Source organism: Mobula birostris, chromosome 17, assembly GCF_030028105.1.
Source record: "Mobula birostris isolate sMobBir1 chromosome 17, sMobBir1.hap1, whole genome shotgun sequence".
In the NCBI taxonomy this organism is placed as follows: domain Eukaryota; kingdom Metazoa; phylum Chordata; class Chondrichthyes; order Myliobatiformes; family Myliobatidae; genus Mobula; species Mobula birostris.
In genome coordinates, this window is record NC_092386.1 from 69,691,093 (window position 1) to 69,709,096 (window position 18,004).

Genomic DNA, 18,004 nt, shown 5'->3' on the forward strand with positions numbered 1-18,004 from the left:
GCCACAGTTCTGGTAGGTAATATTTCAGTAGTTAATTCTTTTATCTGGAATTGTGTACCCACCGGGGCTAAGGAAGCGCCATTAGCCACCTTTGAGGGCTGAAGCTAGCTGTGTCAATTTTTGAGCCACTTTGCCTGCCTCATACATAGGAAACATAATCATCCAGAACATTTCTGAAACCGTAATTGCCCTCCTCCCTCGCGGATGGGTAAGGGGGTATGACTCGGAGAGTGACGTACGACAAATCCAGGGTAACAGCATCCAGTCCAGTTGAGAGGTAATCAGGGGTAAGCTTAATCGCCACATATCCGGTATGTGCCATTTAATAACTGCAGGGACCTTTCAGAGGTGCTGTGAATACCCCGTCATAAATCAGTCTTCTCTCTGCACCTACTCCTTCCCATTAACTAACCTGTCTTGTTTACCCAGCACCAGTACTTTTCAGCTGTTTGAGTAGCTACTTGCAATCTAGGCACATTATGATTTTGTGGCGACACACTTTCTAGCACACACGAACTGGCTCACGAAACAGCGCGCCCAGGCAGAGGACCGGCACCAAAAAGGGCGCCAGGCCATCTTCACCAGCAGGGGGAAAATCCCTCGCGCAGAAAGGGTCTGGGAATATGCATTCCCCACAGCGGTCCTGCCCAGGGAGGGCGGGAACGGGAAGGCTTTAAAGCAGGCCGCCCAGTTTGAATAAATCTCTTTCATCGCAACTCCAACTCACTGACCACGTGTGGTTATTTTAGCGCTGTGTGTAGCACACCACTACAGTTGGTGACCCCGACGGCCCAAACGATATTCGGACCAGAGATGACCGACGCCGCATCTGTTCACGCAGTTTCGTTAAAACTACCAATCTTTTGGCCGCTGCAACCCCGTCTGTGGTTCGAACAAGCAGAAGCACAATTCCACATTCGGCAGATAGCCTCGGAGTCCACTCGTTACTACTACGTGCTGAGCTCCCTTGACCAGGAGACAGCTGCACAAGTTGAGGAGTTTATCGAGTCGCCCCCGGAGGACGACAAATACACAGCATTCAAAGCCCTGCTCATAAGGACTTTCGGACTCTCACGGCGCGAACGAGCACACCGCTTAATGCACCTGGATGGTTTAGGATGGTTTGGGAGACAGGCCGCCGTCAGCATTAATGAGCGAGATGCTGGCCCTGGCTGAAGGACACAAACCCTGCCTCATGTCTGAGCAGGCACTCCTAGAGCAACTGCCCGAGGACGTATGCCTACTGCTGTCCGACGCAGATTTCAGCAACCCCCGGGAGGTGGCGGCCCGGGCAGATGCGCTGTGGAATGCCAGGGAAGAGAGAGGGGCATCCGTCGCACAGATCACCAAGCAGCGTGCCCAACGGCAGACCAGACCAGGCCCGGCAGCAGAGCCTACAAAACCCGGCGACGGGAGTGAGGAGCCCAACGAACAATGGTACTTCTACCACCAGTGGTGGGGCACAGAGGCCGGCCGCTGCAGACCACCCTGCAAGTTCCCGGGAAACGCCAGGGCCAGCCGCCGCTGATGCCTACGGTGGCTGGCCATCAGGACAGCCTCCTATATGTCTGGGACAAGCAGTCGGGACGCCGCTTTTTGGTCGACACCGGAGCAGAGATCAGCGTCTTACCTCCAACGAGTTACGACACCCGCAACAGAGAACCGGGACCCACGCTGAGGGCCGCAAATGGCAGCACAATACGGACCTACGGCACCCGCACGGTGCGGCTACAGTTCAGCCCCAGCCGGTTCACGTGGGACTTCACACTGGTTGCCGTGTCCCAACCACTCCTGGGGGCGGATTTTCTACGAGCCCACAGCCTGCTGGTCCACCTGCAAGGGAAGCGATTAGTCCACACCAAGACTTTTCAAGCGTTCTCCCTGGGTGAAGGCAAGTTGCCAGCCCCACACCTGGACTCCATCACGCTGTCCGACGACGAATTCACCAGGGTCCTGGCGGATTTCCCAGCAGTTCTGACACCGCAGTTCACAGCAGCCATACCCAGACACGGAGTACAGCACCACATCCCGACCCAGGGACCACCCCTCCACGCCCGTGCTCGAAGGCTTCCCCCGGACAAGCTCCGACTAGCGAAGGAGGAGTTCAAGAAGATGGAGGAATTGGGGATCATACAACGGTCCGACAGCCCATGGGCCTCCCCCCTGCACATGGTGTCCAAGGCAATGGGGGGGCTGGAGACCATGCGGTGACTACCGCAGACTGAACGAGGCTACAAAACCAGACCGCTACCCTGTGCCACACATTCAAGACTTCGCAGCAAACCTACACGGCGCAAGGATCTTTTCCAAGGTAGACCTTGTCCGGGGATACCATCAAATCCCGGTATATCCGGACGACATCCCCAAAACAGCACTCATCACCCCGTTCGGACTTTTCGAATTCCTCCGAATGCCGTTTGGTCTAAAGAATGCCGCACAGACGTTTCTGCGGCTAATGGACGCGGTGGGACGCGATCTGGACTTTGCATTCATCTATTTGGACGACATCCTCATAGCCAGCAGTAGCCTGCAGGAGCATCTGTCCCACCTCTACTCCCGCCTGAGCGAATTCGGCCTTCCAACCAACCCAGCCAAATGGTAGTTCGGACTCGACACCATCAACTTCCTGGGCCACAGGATTACTAAAGACGGGGCAACCCCGCTGCCCGCCAAGGTAGACCCGATCCGCCATTTCCCCCGACCCAACACAATCAAAGGCCTGCAGGAATTCATGGGTATGGTGAATTTCTACCACTGTTTCCTCCCCTCAGCAGCCCGAATCATGTGCCCCCTGTTCCCCCTGATGTTGGGTAAGGGCAAGGACATTACCTGGGACGAAGAGGCCGCAGCCGCTTTCGTTAAAACCAAAGAAGCCTTGGCAAACGCCACGATGCTAGTGCACCCCAGAACGGACGTTCCTACTGCCCTTACGGTAGACACATCCAACACAGCAATCGGTGGAGTGCTGGAACAACTCATCGAGGGTCGCTGGTGTGATGAAAAATCGGGTTATCAGAAGATTGATACTAATGAGAGAGAGATAAGGGAGACAATGGAGAAACATTCAAAATGCTAATAAGAGAGAAGAGAGAGATTAACTAGAAAGAAACACATTTCGGAATATTGACAGACTGGTTGCTTTGAACCTGAACTGTTTGAAGTTTGATGGACAGGCGATACCCCAGTAGGGGGATAAAAAGAACAGGTTCGCTAAGGCATGACACACACCACGAGATCACGAGATAACAAGACCCTGGACGAGCGGTGTGGCTCCATAAGTTGGTGAGAGTTTGGAGGTCTAGTCGCGGGAACCGACCATAGATGCACAGGGTGAAAGGGTACGATCAGCGGGAACCTGGTGTGTGTGTCCGCCCTTGCCTGGGTGCTGGGTTCACCGCGGAAGAACGGTCGTATCCAGAGTGGAGGGGTCACAGTCGGTGACCACAGAAGACATAACAAAGGGTCCGCCCGAGAGCTAACTAGGAAGAACATCAAAGGTCTGCTGAATCAGATTTGAAAATCTCTATCTCTCTCTCTCTCTCCAACGGCACAACAGCGATTACTGCGAACTGTACTAAGATGAACTGAACTCTGCGTCACTTGACACTGATCATCTTACCCCTAGACTGCGATAGAGCTTGGTTGATTCCTGTTACCCTAGTCTGTGTACATGTGTGTTTTATCATTACTAACCTGTTGCATTTATATCCTTACGATTAGAGTACTGTGTTACTTATTTCTTTAATAAAACTTTATTAGTTTCTGTTGAACCAGACTCCAACACGTGGTCCATTTCTGCTGGTTTGGCAACCCAGTTACGGGGTACGTAACACTGGCAACCCCTGGCGTTCTTCAGCAAACACCTACGACCACCCGAACTCAAATACAGTGCTTTCGACCGGGAGCTATTGGCACTATACTTGGCAATCCGGCATTTCAGGTACTTCTTAGAAGGTAGGCCCTTCACCGCGTTCGCAGACCACAGACCGTTGACCTTCGTGTTCGCAAAGGTGTCCGATCCCTGGTCGGCCTGCCAGCAGCAACATCTGACCTACATCTCCGAGTACACGACGGACATCCGGCATGTCTCGGGAAAGGACAACGTCATGGCGGACACACTATCCAGACCTACCATACAGGCCCTGTCCCAGGGGGTGGACTATGCAGCGCTGGCAGAGGCACAGCAGGCAGACGAAGAGATCCCTAGTTACAGGACTGCTGTCTCCGGTTTGCAGCTTCAAGACCTCCCCATAGGCCCAGGTGAGAGGACCCTACTATGTGACGTAGCTACAGGCCAACCCCGCCCCGTCGTCCCAGCAGCCTGGCGGCGACGGGATTTCGAATCCATTCACAACTTAGCGCACCCCTCCATCAGGACAACCGTCCGGCTGGTCGCCAACAGGTTCGTGTGGCATGGGCTGCGTAAACAGGTCAGTGAATGGGCCAAAACGTGCATGCAGTGCTAAACGGCCAAGGTGCAGCGGCACACCAAATCCCCGCCGCAGCAGTTCGAACCCACCCGCCGGAGGTTTGACCACGTTCATGTGGATATCGTGGGGCCCCTGCCAGTGTCACGAGGAGCGCGGTACCTCCTAACTATGGTACACCGGTTCACTAGATGGCCACAGGCAGTCCCGCTCACCGACATCACCTCCGAATCCTGCGCCCGAGCACTGATCGCAACCTGGATAGCCCACTTCGGGGTACCGGCCCACATTACCTCCGACAGGGGCTCCCAGTTCACCTCCAGCCTGTGGTCAGCTACGGCCAGCTTTTTAGGATCGCAGCTACACCAGACAACTGCCTACCACCCACAGTCGAACGGACTAGTGGAGCGTTTCCACCGTCACCTGAAGTCGGCTCTCATGGCCCGCCTGGAGGGGCCTAACTGGGTGGATGAACTTCCCTGGGCCCTGCTCGGAATCCGCACGGCGCCCAAGGAAGATCTGCACACCTCGTCGGCCAAGTTGGTGTACGGCGCACCCCTGGTCGTCCCAGGAGAGTTCATACCAGCCCCAAGGGGGCAAGAGGAAGAACCTGCAGCAGTCCTGGACAGACTACGTGAGAGGCTCGGTAATCTGACCCCCATCCCCACTTCACAGCACGGACAGAGCCCGACCTGCGTACCCAAAGGCCTGCAGAACTGTAAGTTTCTTTTTGTACGACGGGGCAGACACCGGGCACCGCTACAGCGGCCTTACGAGGGGCCGTTTAAGGTGATCAGGAACAACGGGTCCACCTTCATGCTGGACATTGGGGGGAGAGAGGAGGTTTTCACGGTGAACCGACTCAAACCGGCCCATGTGGACTTGGCGCAGCCGGTCCAGGCTCAGGCACCATGGCGCAGGGGCAGACCTCCCAAACAGAGGCCAATCCAGACTGTGGACATTGGATAAGGTATCGCCGGTTCTGGGGGCAGGGGGGTGTTATGTGGCGACCCACTTTCTAGCACACACGAACCGGCTCACGAAACAGCGTGCACAGGCAGAGAGGCCGGCCCCAAAAAGGGAGCCAGGCCATCTTCACCAGCAGGGGGAAAATCCTGCGCGCGGAAAGGGTCTGGGAATATGCATTCCCCACAGCAGTCCCGCCCAGGGAGGGCGGGAACGGAAAGGCTTTAAAGCAGACCGTGAAGTTTGAATAAATCTCTTTCATCGCAACTCACCAACTACGTGTGGTTATTTTAGCGCTGTGTGTAGCACACCGCTACAATTTGTTAAATTACTGTATAATTATATCCATCAAAGCCTTTTTCCTTTAAGAATACCAATCCGATCGACATCCATGTAGCCTTGTTCTTCTGTTGATTATTCATTCCCTCCTGTATCCACTCCTTCCCTTTGTCTGGCCAGTAATAGTTTTTAAAACTGCTGGTGATTTTATCGAAGCATTCTCGCTTCTTTGAATTGAAGATAGTTGGCCACAAGGCTACACCTCCTGCTTCATGCATAGGAATCCCCAAACACACCCAACAACTAACATTAGTCCGTGTGACACATTAGTAAACTAGGCCCAGGTAAGTATTATAGGTAAACACGAGGAATTCTGCAGATGCTGGAAATTCAAGCAACGCACATCAAAGTTGCTGTTAAACGCTGCAGGCCAGGCAGCATCTCTAGGAAGAGGTACAGTCAACGTTTCGGGCCGAGACCCTTTGTCAGGACTAACTGAAGGAAGATCTAGTAAGAGATTTGAAAGTGGGAGGGCGAGGGGGAGATCCAAAATGATAGGAGAAGACAGGAAGGGGAGGGATGGAGCCAAGAGCTGGACAGGTGATTGGCAAAAGGGATACGAGAGGATCATGGGACAGGAGGCCTAGGGAGAAGGAAAAGGGGGAGGGGGGAAAAACCCAGAGGATGGGCAAAGGGTATAGTGAGAGGGACAGAGGGAGAAAAAAGAGAGTTAGAGAAAGAATGTGTGTATATAAATAAATAATGGATGGGTTACGAGGGGGAGGTGGGGCATTAGCGGAAGTTAGAGAAGTCAATGTTCATGCCATCAGGTTGGAGGCTACCCAGACGGAATATAAGGTGTTGTTCCTCCAACCTGAGTGTGGCTTCATCTTTACAGTAGAGGAGGCCGTGGATAGACATATCAAAATGGGAATGGGATGTGGAATTAAAATGTGTGGCCACTGGGAGATCCTGCTTTCTCATTTTTCTAATTTCTTCATTATTCAGTTTTCCTCCTTCCCTTCTTCGGGAGAAGATAACTTGAACTTGGTTCCATGTATCCAGTCCAGCTTCCCCGGACATTCATAGCAGTCCTCATCACCAGAATCACCTGACGGGGCCCTTTCCACCTAGGAGAAAGAGAATCTTTCTTAAGCGTCTTTACAGATACATAGTCTCCAGGTTTAAAGGGGAGAGTGTTTTCTTCCCCCGCTGAGATTCCCATCCTTGGCTTGCTCTTATTGCTTCACCTGAGGCTTTAACACTTTCTATGGTTTTCTCACCAGTCCAGACCAAGGGCGTTTGTGTACGAGTCAAAGGGAGCCGAGACTCCATCGGCATCGGCCTTCCATGGGAGAATGGATCAGCTCATGATAAAATGGCGGAGCAGACTTGATGGGCCGAATGGCCAACCTCTGCTCCTTAGTCTTGTCTTGTCTTGTCTTCCCATTAATACCTCGAAGGGAGTCAGTTTAGTTGTCGGCTCACCTGATTTCTTAGAGTGTATAATGTTATGGGAAGAACCTCTGACCGTTTCAGTCTAATTTCCCGACTACCTTACCAATGTATCTTTTAATGCTCCGTTCATTCTTCATACTGGTCCTGATGACTGGGGCTGATAGGAAAGTGATATTTCCAGGTAAATCCTAACTGGCCCAACTCCTTAATTAATTTACTCGTAAAGTATGTTCCTCTGTTACTGTTAAATGTGTATGGAACCCCAAATCTGGGAATAATTTCATTAATGTCTTATAGGAGTATCATCTTTTCTAGTAGGAAACGCCTCCACCCACTTGAAGAACATGTCCACTATTACTAATCGGTATTTATAAACCCACTGACAGGCATGTGCACAAAGTCTATCTGTAATTTGGCAAATGGTGTCTCCGTGGGTGGCAAATGGTCAAATTTAGGAGGTGGCTTACTCCTATTGTTTCTCTGGCAAATCTCACAGATTCGCACAGTCTGTCCCGCAATGACTGTAAACCACTGCTGTTGTGTTTGATGTATAATACCCCCTTCCCTTTCCTACATGTCCTTTCCCAGGTACTAGACAAACAAGGTCTTGTAGGAGATTCCTAGAACACACAGGGCGATTATCCTGATGCCTCCACACCCACCCCACCCCCAAGTCCCTAAAACTCTGCTTTTTCTTCCACACTCCCTTCTCCTTTTCCGGTGTCCCATCTTGGGTAGAAATTAGATCTTGCAGGTTTGTGGTAGGGGTTACAGGGGTACATTGTAGCTCCATATGTACCAGCATAGCTTTCCCCACATCAGCAGCATTTCTAGCAGCTGCGCCAGCAACAGCATCTCCTTTAGTCTTGGAGTCTGAGGCATTAGTGTCAGCGTCGCACTTAACGACAACAATGTGTTTGGGCAACTGCACTGCTGGTAACAAGTTTTCAATGAGATTCGCATGCTGGATGGGTCACACAGACGCAATGAGTTGAGGAGCAGCATTACAACATGAGGTATCAGTACCGTACAGGCATGGTCTGGTATTAGCGGTGCGGCCTTTTCGACCATTACCACTCTCGCTGCCACTGCCCTTAAACTTTTCCTGGCATTCCTCCAACCACTGGAGGCAATAATGTGCCACTGGTTTTCGTAAGCCACCATGTTCTTGGGTTAATACTACACTTTGAAATCCTCCTTTTCATTCACATACAGCCGGAACGGCTTGTTATAGTCAGGCAATCCCATGGCGGGGTACTCGGGCACCTGTTACTGCCTCGTAAGCTTGCTCCATATCCTCAGCCCATTGTATGGTATCAGGTCCAGCCTGGGTCACTGTGACTCCTAGGGCAGAGTCATAGATACGGCATTCAGCTACCCAATCTCGGCAGTAATCTATCATTCCCAGGAAAGCCATCATCTGCTTTTGGTTGCAGGTCTGGGAGCCTGCACAATGGCAGTCACACAATCGGGCACATATAGGCGGGTTCCCTTGTGCAGTACATTCCCCAGATATGTTACTGTAGGCTGGTAGAGTTGTAATTTTGACAGGGAGTCTCTATGTCCTCCAACGGCCAAATGATTCAACAGCGTCAGCGAGTCTTTCTACAACTAGTCAGTGTCTGTGAGGCAACAATAACTCATCTGCATATTGTAAAATCATGCTGCCTCCGGCCAGTAGTGAATGTGCGAGAACACCCCGGACAGCGGCTGTGTAGACAGCCGGGCTTTCTGTATAACCTTGCGGTAATCTTGTCCACGTGTATTGCTGTTCATTTTATGCAAACGCAAACTGATGCTGACTGCCCTCATGCAGTGGTACGGAGACAAAGGCGGAGCACAAATTAATCATCGTATACCAACTGGAATCCGAAAGGGGAAGAGGCCAGTATCACATTCGTGTCCGGAATCATCGGTGAAATGGGTTTTATGATCTGATTTATAGCCCGCAATCCCTGAACACACCGCCACTCACCCGGTGTACCCGGCTTGGGGATGGGTAATATCGGTGTATTGCAAGAGCTCCGAATTAGTCCCAGAACCCCTTGTTGCAATAGAGTCTCTATGACGGGTTCAATACTGCTGACGGTCCCTGGAGATCGGCGACATTGTCTGATGGACGTTTCAAGAGTCACCTGATGGAGAGCTACGGATTCCACTAACCCTACATGATTCTTATGCTGAGCCCACAATACTGGATCCACCCCGCGAATATCTTGTGGATCGCTCAATTAGCATGCGGGGGGAGGGGGAGGGGTGGATCTGTCTATGGGATTCACAGTCGGTATGTAACAGAGTTGCTGTGATTACCCCTGTATCTGGTCCATGATAAGTCACTCCATTTTTTTAGGTGATGTTCAGTATTACAACACCCGTCTCATGAATCTTTAGGCTTAAATCTGATCCCAAATCTTTAGGCTGGAAAGGGGGTTTCACTGCCAGTGAGACATGGGGCAGTGAATGTGAGCCCTTGAGGAAGAGCTCCTCCTGTTTTCTGTTGAGCCGAACCTCAGCCGCTATTCCCTCAAAGCCAAAAATTACCCTACATGATAAGGATATTAGCCTCTCTTGCCTTCACGTTGATTGGCTTGGCTTCTATAATCTTCATTAGAATCTCAATCCCGGAAGACCGCAGTACAATGTCCACCCTTCAGTACCAGCTGGCAATGTCCACCCTTCAATAGCGGTCGGCAATGTCCCCGCTTCAGTACCAGTCGGCAATGTCCACCCTTCAATACCAGTCGGCAATGTCCCCTCTTCAATACCAGTCGGCAATGTCCACCCTTCAGTACCAGTCGGCAATGTCCACCCTTCAATACCAGTCGGCAATGTCCCCTCTTCAATACCAGTCAGCAATGTCCACCCTTCAATACCAATCGGCAATATCCCCCCTTCAGTACCAATCGGCAATGTCCACCCTTCAATACCGGTCGGCAATGCCGTACACATGAAAGAAAACTACTGACATTTGGCAGTCTTGTTGAAACGCATACAGTACAGCAACTGCAACAGGAACATCTGTGGTGATTTGAAAGTAGTTGTGATGCTACTAGGAATATAGCTGGGATACACCAAGTACTGTTGTTTCATTTGTGAATGGGACGGCCATGCTAAAGACTTTCATTACATTAAAAAGGATTGGCCACTCCATGAGCAGTTGGTTCCATGGCAGAGAAGTGTGGCACATAAGCTATTGTTGACCCAACAAATATATTTTTGTCTCCTCTTCACATAAAACTGGGGCTTAGAAACATAGAAAACATACAGTGCAATACAGGCTCTTCGGCCCACAAAGCTGTGCCGAACATGTCCCTACCTTAGAACTACCTAGGCTTTACCCATAGCCCTTTATTTTTCTAAGCTCCATTTAGCCATCCAGGAGTCTCTTAAAAGACCCTATCGTTTCTGCCTCCACCACCACCTCTGGCAGCCCATTCCACGCACTCACCACTCTCCGCATAAAAAACTTACCCCTGACATCTCCTCTGTACCTATTTCTAAGCACCTTAAAACTATGTCCTCTTGTGGCAGCCATTTCAGACCTGGGGAAAAGCCTCTGTCTATCCACACAATCAATGCCTCTCATCATCTTATACACTTCTATCAGGTCACCTCTCATCCTCTGTCGCTCCAAGGAGAAAAGGCCGAGTTCACTCAACCTATTCTCATAAGGCACGCTCCCCAATACAGGCAACATTCTTGTAAATCTCCTCTGCACCCTTTCTATGGCTTCCACATCCTTCCTGTAGTGAGGCGACCAGAACTGAGCACAGTACTCCAAGTGGGGTCTGGCCAGGGTCCTATATAGCTGCAACATTACCTCTCGGCTCCTAAAGTCAGTCCCACAATTGATGAAGTCCAACACACCGTATGCCTTCTTAAGTACAGAGTCAACCTGCGCAGCTGCTTTGAGCGTCCTATGGACTTGGACCCCAAGATCCCTCTGATCCTCCACACTGCCAAGAGTTTTACCATTAATACTATATTCTGCCATCATATTTGACCTACCAAAATGAACCACTTCACACTTATTATGAAAAATTTTGTGAAAACGATAATCAAGGAAGGTGAAGGATTTTGATGCTTGAGACAGAAGATCAAGGAAGGGTTTTTGATTGGTTCACAAATCAAACAGGTCATCAATGAAAAGAACTTCTAGTGGGACCAGAGAAAATTGCATTCACAGATGTTGTTGAAAAGTTTTCTTGGCAACTGCAAGACACCATACTACATGCAGCTGGTTGACAACATGCTTCAAGCATTCAAGAGCATGAAGTGCAACATGTCACTAAAAGTCATTTTTTCATTCCCATTTGGTCTTCTTCCCTGCAAATCTTGGCACTGTCTGTGACGAGCATGATAAAAGGTTTCATCAGGACATTGCAGTCATAGAGAAATGGTATCAATGTTGGCTGATTATTGTTGGAAACTTAAGGGAGAAGCTTCAGACACTAAGTACCAATGTAAATCATCAACAAAACATTTTTAGCTTAGTTAAGCACAGGACCATTATGCAATTAAACACATTATATTCAAGCAAAGTTAATTTCTTGTTTCTCCAAATTCCCACATGATACAAGTAGTCTGAAATTATATTTGCGTTCAGCTCCAAGCAGTCTATCGTAAACAAAAACAATTCTGAGGAAACAACTCTTCAGAAAAATTTTGCTATCCAGTGTCTTCAGAGTGTCACTTAATCCTCACATTTTTAGCCTCACACCTAATGATTACAGTTAAGTATGACTGTCAGGTATTTAACATTTGACAGTCGTGTCTCCGAGCCATTTGACACAGCTTTCACTCAAACACGTTTTGTTCTCTAGGTCAACAAATGGCACAACTAAAGATGATGAAACACAACAGTTTATTCTATCCAACTCTCAAACAATTTAGGAACTGAAGCTGCTGCCTTCATTAGAAGTGTCTTTCATCATGGTAAAGGTCATATTTTCATATCTAATCCCCCTTCACTTCTTCTTTCATTAAATATATGAGGAGTGACCTGGATCTGCTCTAGTTTGCCTACCATCTCAACAGGTCAACAGCAGAAGTCATTTCATTGGCTCTTCACTCAGGTCTGGAACACTGAGACAAATGAAGATGCATACATCAGGATGCTGTTCATTGACTACAACTCAGCATTCAAAACTATCATTTCCTCAAAATTCATCACTCAACGCCTAGACCTAGCACTTAATACCTCACTATGCAGCTAGATCCTTGATTTCCTCACTGGCAGACCCCAGGTAAAACATATTGCTAGCAACATCTCCTCCACAATCACCATCAGTACAGGTACACTATAGAACTGTGTGCTTAGCTGTCTGCTCTACTTGCTTTACACCTATGATTTTGTGGCAAGTACAGCTCCAATGCTATAATTAATTTTGCTGATGACACCACTGTTGCTGGTTGAATCAAAGGTGGAGATGAATGGGCAAATAGGAAGGTGATTGAAAATATAGTTGAATGATACCACAGGAATAACCTCACGTTAAATGTCAGCTGATTATTGACACTAGGCAGTAAAAGCCAGAGGTTCATGTGCCTGTCCTCATTAGTGGATTGGAGGTGGGGGGGGTCAATAGTTTTAAATTCCCTGGCATTAACATATCAGAGGATCAATTCTGGGATTAGCACATAAGTGGTGTCACGGACCCCGTGACGGGGATAAAGAACCAGCAGAAATGGAAAACACTTTGGAGTCTCATATTGCTATAAACTAATAATATTTATTAGTAACTACGCAATACAGTAATATAAATGTAAATAAATCAAACAGGTTAGCAATGATTATATATAAAAGTAAGTGTGGAATATATATGTATGAAAAAACCAAGCTTCGTTAAGTCTAGGGGTAAAAAGATACAGTCTTACGATGTTGAGTAAAGTTCAGTTCAGTTCAGTTCGTGGTATTTAGTTGAGTAGTGATGGAGAGAGAGAGAGAGAGAGTTGAGTCTTCAGGTGAGCTGATGCCGTCGATCTTCTCGTCGTCCTCCGAAATTCTTTACAAGTCACCGACTGTGACTTTAACCGGGGGACCGGTCTTCTGTGGTGGAGCTATCACCCAGGCGAGGGTGGACACATAGACAACTCCCCACCAGTCAACCCCTTCTTCACTGATGGAATAGCAATTTGGATCGATCCTCCAAAACCCACTTTCTCTGCGAGTACAACAATGCTCCTTCAGTGTCCAGATCATGTGTCCTGAGGTCTGTATCATCTGGCCTCTCATTTATTTCACCAGGCTGAGCATCACCTGTCACTCAAAGAGCCCCTCCCTCCTTTGTCTGTAAAGGAGTACAAGCAGGCAACACGTCCTTGAAAGTAACATCAACAACCAGCCTTTGGTCACCATAGCAACCTTCGAGCTGCTCGGTGCTGTCTCCAACTCCAAACTCAGTAGAAATCCAAAGTTACTTCCAATGCCTTAAAGCGACAGTCCAACTGTTAATCTTTGTCTCTCTTTCTCTTTCCCAAAAGCAACATATCGGTGGTAAATAACTCTGTCTCTCTCTCCTTTCCAAACAAACCATCAATGATGAATGTCTCTCTCTGTCTCTCTTCAAACAGTTAATAGGGGCACTCCAGTATCCCCTCACACTCCCCTTCCTCAAGGGAAAAAAAATTGTCGAAGATGATTTTTTTTTAAATGTCCGTCACAGAGTTTTAAACAATGTCAGCTGATTGTTGACACTAGGCAGTAAAAGCCTGAGGTTCATGCGCCTGTCCTCATTAGGGGATTGGAGGTGGGGGGGGTCAATAGTTTTAAATTCCCTGGCATTAACATATCAGAGGATCAGTTCTGGGATTAGCACATAAGTGGCATCACAAAGAAGGCATGGCAGCATCTTCAGTTTTTTCGAAGTTTGAGTAGATTCAGCATGTGACCAGAAACTTTGAGGAACTTCTATAGATGCACAGTGGAGTGTATCCTAACTGGTGACACCATGGCCTGAGAAACACCAAGGAATAGAAACGTCTACAGAAAGTGATAGACACAGCCCTGTCAATCACAGGCAAAGCCCTCCCCACCAATCAGCATATTTACTTGGAGCGCTGCAACATGAAACCAGATTCATCATCAAAGACACCCACCATCCCATCTATACCCTCTTCTCACTATTAGCCATTGGGCAGGGGATACGGAAAACTTAGGTCCCACACTACAAGTTTCTGGGGCAGTTATTGTCCTACTGGTATCCATGCTGAACCAGCATGGATAACTTCAATCACCACTACTCTGAACTGATTCCATGGCATGCAGACTCAATTAACAATTGATATTCTCAGTATTACTTTATATATGCACAGTTTCTCTTCTTTTGCACATTTTTTTTCAATCTTTGTCTATTTGTGTGTAGTTTTTTTCTAAATTCTGTTGCATTCTGCTTCTCTCATTCATGCTGCTTCTGCTTTGGTGTGAACTCAAGCTGCAGCTATGCTAGTTGTGGTTTTGGTTTTGGTCTTGCTTGTGGTAAATGAGTCACATTCTGACCTGACCTCCAGGTCTTGGAAATTGATTTTTCTCAGCTGACATAATTGTCTACGATGGTCAGACACATCTCCAGTCCACTGTGATGCTTTTGAGGACGAACTACCTTTCCATACTACTGCCCTCACTGTGTGTGTGGGCACATCTACGCAGCAAGCTAAACAACTTCTCAAAAATCACCGAAGGCAAAAGCTTTCTTTCAGGGCTTTTAATGAGATATCTTGTTGTGAAACTGTGGAAAGTTAAAGTAAAATATAATTCAATACAGAATCATCACATGCCTGTAAATACTATTACTGTCAATTATTCTCACAACAGATTGTTAACCAAGGTAGTACACAAATGCAACACTCCACACCTATCCAGTGTAAACAAGAGTAAACATGTGGCACAAAGGTAAATGTAAACATAGCTGTTCCTTCAAATTTTGTCTACTAAATTTTTACCAATTTTATCAGAACCTTAAGACTCACAGGTACTGCTGCTTCAAAGGCAAATAACAAAGTATGGAGATGAATGTCCTTCCATGGTGTGCTTCAAATCAGAATATCTACCCACATAGGAGATGGTATAAAAATAGTTCATGTATTGGAAGTGATGTTCATACAAAATGAATCATGCCTCTAGAAAACACAATATACATACTTTGATAATAAATTTACTTTGAACTTTGAACTTCCTTTCTTTAAATATCTAGCAGCAGATGATTCAAAGAAGAACCTTTTATCTCTTTCTCATTATAAATTTACAGGAATTGCAGCCTGAAAAGGTGACAGAGAAATGGATACGTGGGAGGGTGCAGGTGCTAGGACTGGAGCATGAAACAAACTGTTGAATGAAATCAGAGGCTCAGGCAGCATCTTTGGAGGGAAATGAACAGTTTACATTTCAGGTCAAGACCCTTCATCTGAACTGAAACAGGAAATAGTCAATATAAAGAGATGAAGGGAGAGGGATGAGGCACGAGTTGGAAAATGACAGGTAGATCCAAGTGAGGAAGGGTGATTTGTCAGATGAAGGAGAGAAGGGTGGAAATTGTGACACTTGGAGGGTGCTGACTTGCTAAAGGAAGAATAATTCAGATGAGGTGGTAAACATCTACTGTTTAAAGTGGATATCGAAGATCCTTTGTCAGTACAGAAGTCCTTCTCCCTGGCATCCAGCCTAATATTTATCCTTCATTAAATAAACAAAGGATAAATATTGGACATTGTCAGAGATTCTAATTCCCTGTTGTTCCCTGCTTGTTCCTGCTTTCTTTGTGTGAAAAAGTAACTATACCTCAGAAAGTACCTGACTGACAGTATTGCTTCAGGATATTCTATAATTGTGAAAAAACTAAAGAAATGCAAATATTTTGTTTATCTGGCCAAACTCCATTAGCTATGGTTTCATAAAAATAGATTAGACTGATAACCAGAATCATAGATTATATAACATAGAAGCAGGCTATTTCACTCATTATGCTAGTGCCAGCTCTTTCAAAGAACTATCACTTTATATCCATTTCCCTGGCATTATCCCAAAGCTCTCCAATGTTTTCCCTTTTATCTGTTTATTCAAAACTGTTTTGAAAGTAACATCTGAATTTGCTGTCCCTGCTAGTGTATTTCACATTCCACTGCAGAAATATTTCCTTTTCATCTTGTTTCTGGTTCTATTGCCAATTACGTTAAATCTGTGTCCTCCGGTTAGCAGCCCTTCAGCTCGTATAAACAGTTCCTGCAGATCTTTCTCAGTTAAAATTCCAGCACTCTAATCACCTCTATTACTGTAAGCATTCCATTAACTGTGAGCATGGGGGTGGTTCTGAGGAAGAGAGTCAATTGGCAGCACACCCTCAATTCAATAATCCTTCAGGTATGTTTTTAAAAAATAAGACAGTGAAGTTAAGGAGGTACACACATGACCAGCTAAAGCCCAGCAAATTTAAAGTTCTGTGTTTGTTCCTGTCTCTTAATCTTCTCTACTCATTGCTTCTCCATTCTCGGAAGGCGTCTGAACTTTAGTGCAAGAAAAATGCTAGAGCCTTAATACTCTTCCAGGTGTGATGCACAGAAATGGATACAACACTCAGCATAATGTTAAGTTGAATGGTCTACAACCTGCTCCTTTACTGGGAACCTAATGTCACATTTGAAACTTCCAATTGCACTGCCACTTTACATCCCTTTACAATAAAGAATTTGCTGCAACTAAGCGTCACAAAAGGGAGGAGCAGGGGAGCTTTGGGATCTCTGACGTTTCTGTCATTCATTTTTTGGGTCTTTTCCCTGTTTTGTGAATGTCCACAAAGAATAAGAATTTCAAGTTGTATATTGCATACATTCTCTGATATTAAATTGAACTATTGAACATACATTGCCCGGAACCTCCAAGTGTTGCAAACTAATCCCTCTAACATGGAGGCGGATCAAATGGCCTGCAGCTAACATGACTTCACTGTGGAAGCAGTTTGATGAAGATGTTAACCAAATTCTAGAGGCAAAGGCAAAGGGAGGGGTTGATAGGAAGCTGCAAGCCATGACAACAATTATTGTCAGTATCGCAGCTGAACGGTTCGGAGAAGAGTAGAAGGAAGGCTCCAAAACACCTTACTCGAAGAACCAAAGAGCATCGAGGATATGCAGGACTGGTCAGCAACTGTCAGCAGGCTGGATGGAGAGCAAGGTGTCTCCCAGTGGAGGTTCGCCGTAGGGGATTTGCAGCCTGTTCCTTAGTTAGGGCCTTCAGCAACTTGGGCATTGAGGGAGAGAGGAAGAGGAGAGCCATCCGCAGTACCACCGATGCGGCAGAGAGGGCCTCAAGATGGCTGTGGCTCAAAAGAGGGGAGCCATGGAGTCATAAGTAGCTAGCCATCTGGACACAAGCTGGGGTCTGATCAGCCCCGGCTGGGTCACCTGGAGGAGGTTGTATGATATTGAAAGACCCGAAACGCCCGATGGTTCCAGGAACATCACTGAAGATGTGTCCAGAAGCATCAGTAGATGTATGTACACAGATACTTTTCAGTTTCTCTACTACATCCTTTATTACTAATGCGTTGGCAACATCCTGTTCTTTAATGAGAACCGATAGAATCACACATTTAGTACCTCAGCCATTCCCTCCACGTAATTTCCATAATTCTTTTGGATTACCATTTTATTATTTATCTGAACAAAACTTTGGAATTCCTTTTTGTTTCTGTCCTTTTTTATCCTTTTCCTTTCTCAGTTTTCTCTACTCTTCCTGTTTTCAGCTCGGTTGCCGACTATAGTTCCAACCTAACATTCATCATAGGTACCTCTTCCATTTCATTTTAATCTCTAGGTCTCTGTGCCTCCCTCTGCATTTGCATCCTTGACTTCTTCATCGTGAGGTCACAGTAAGGGTGATC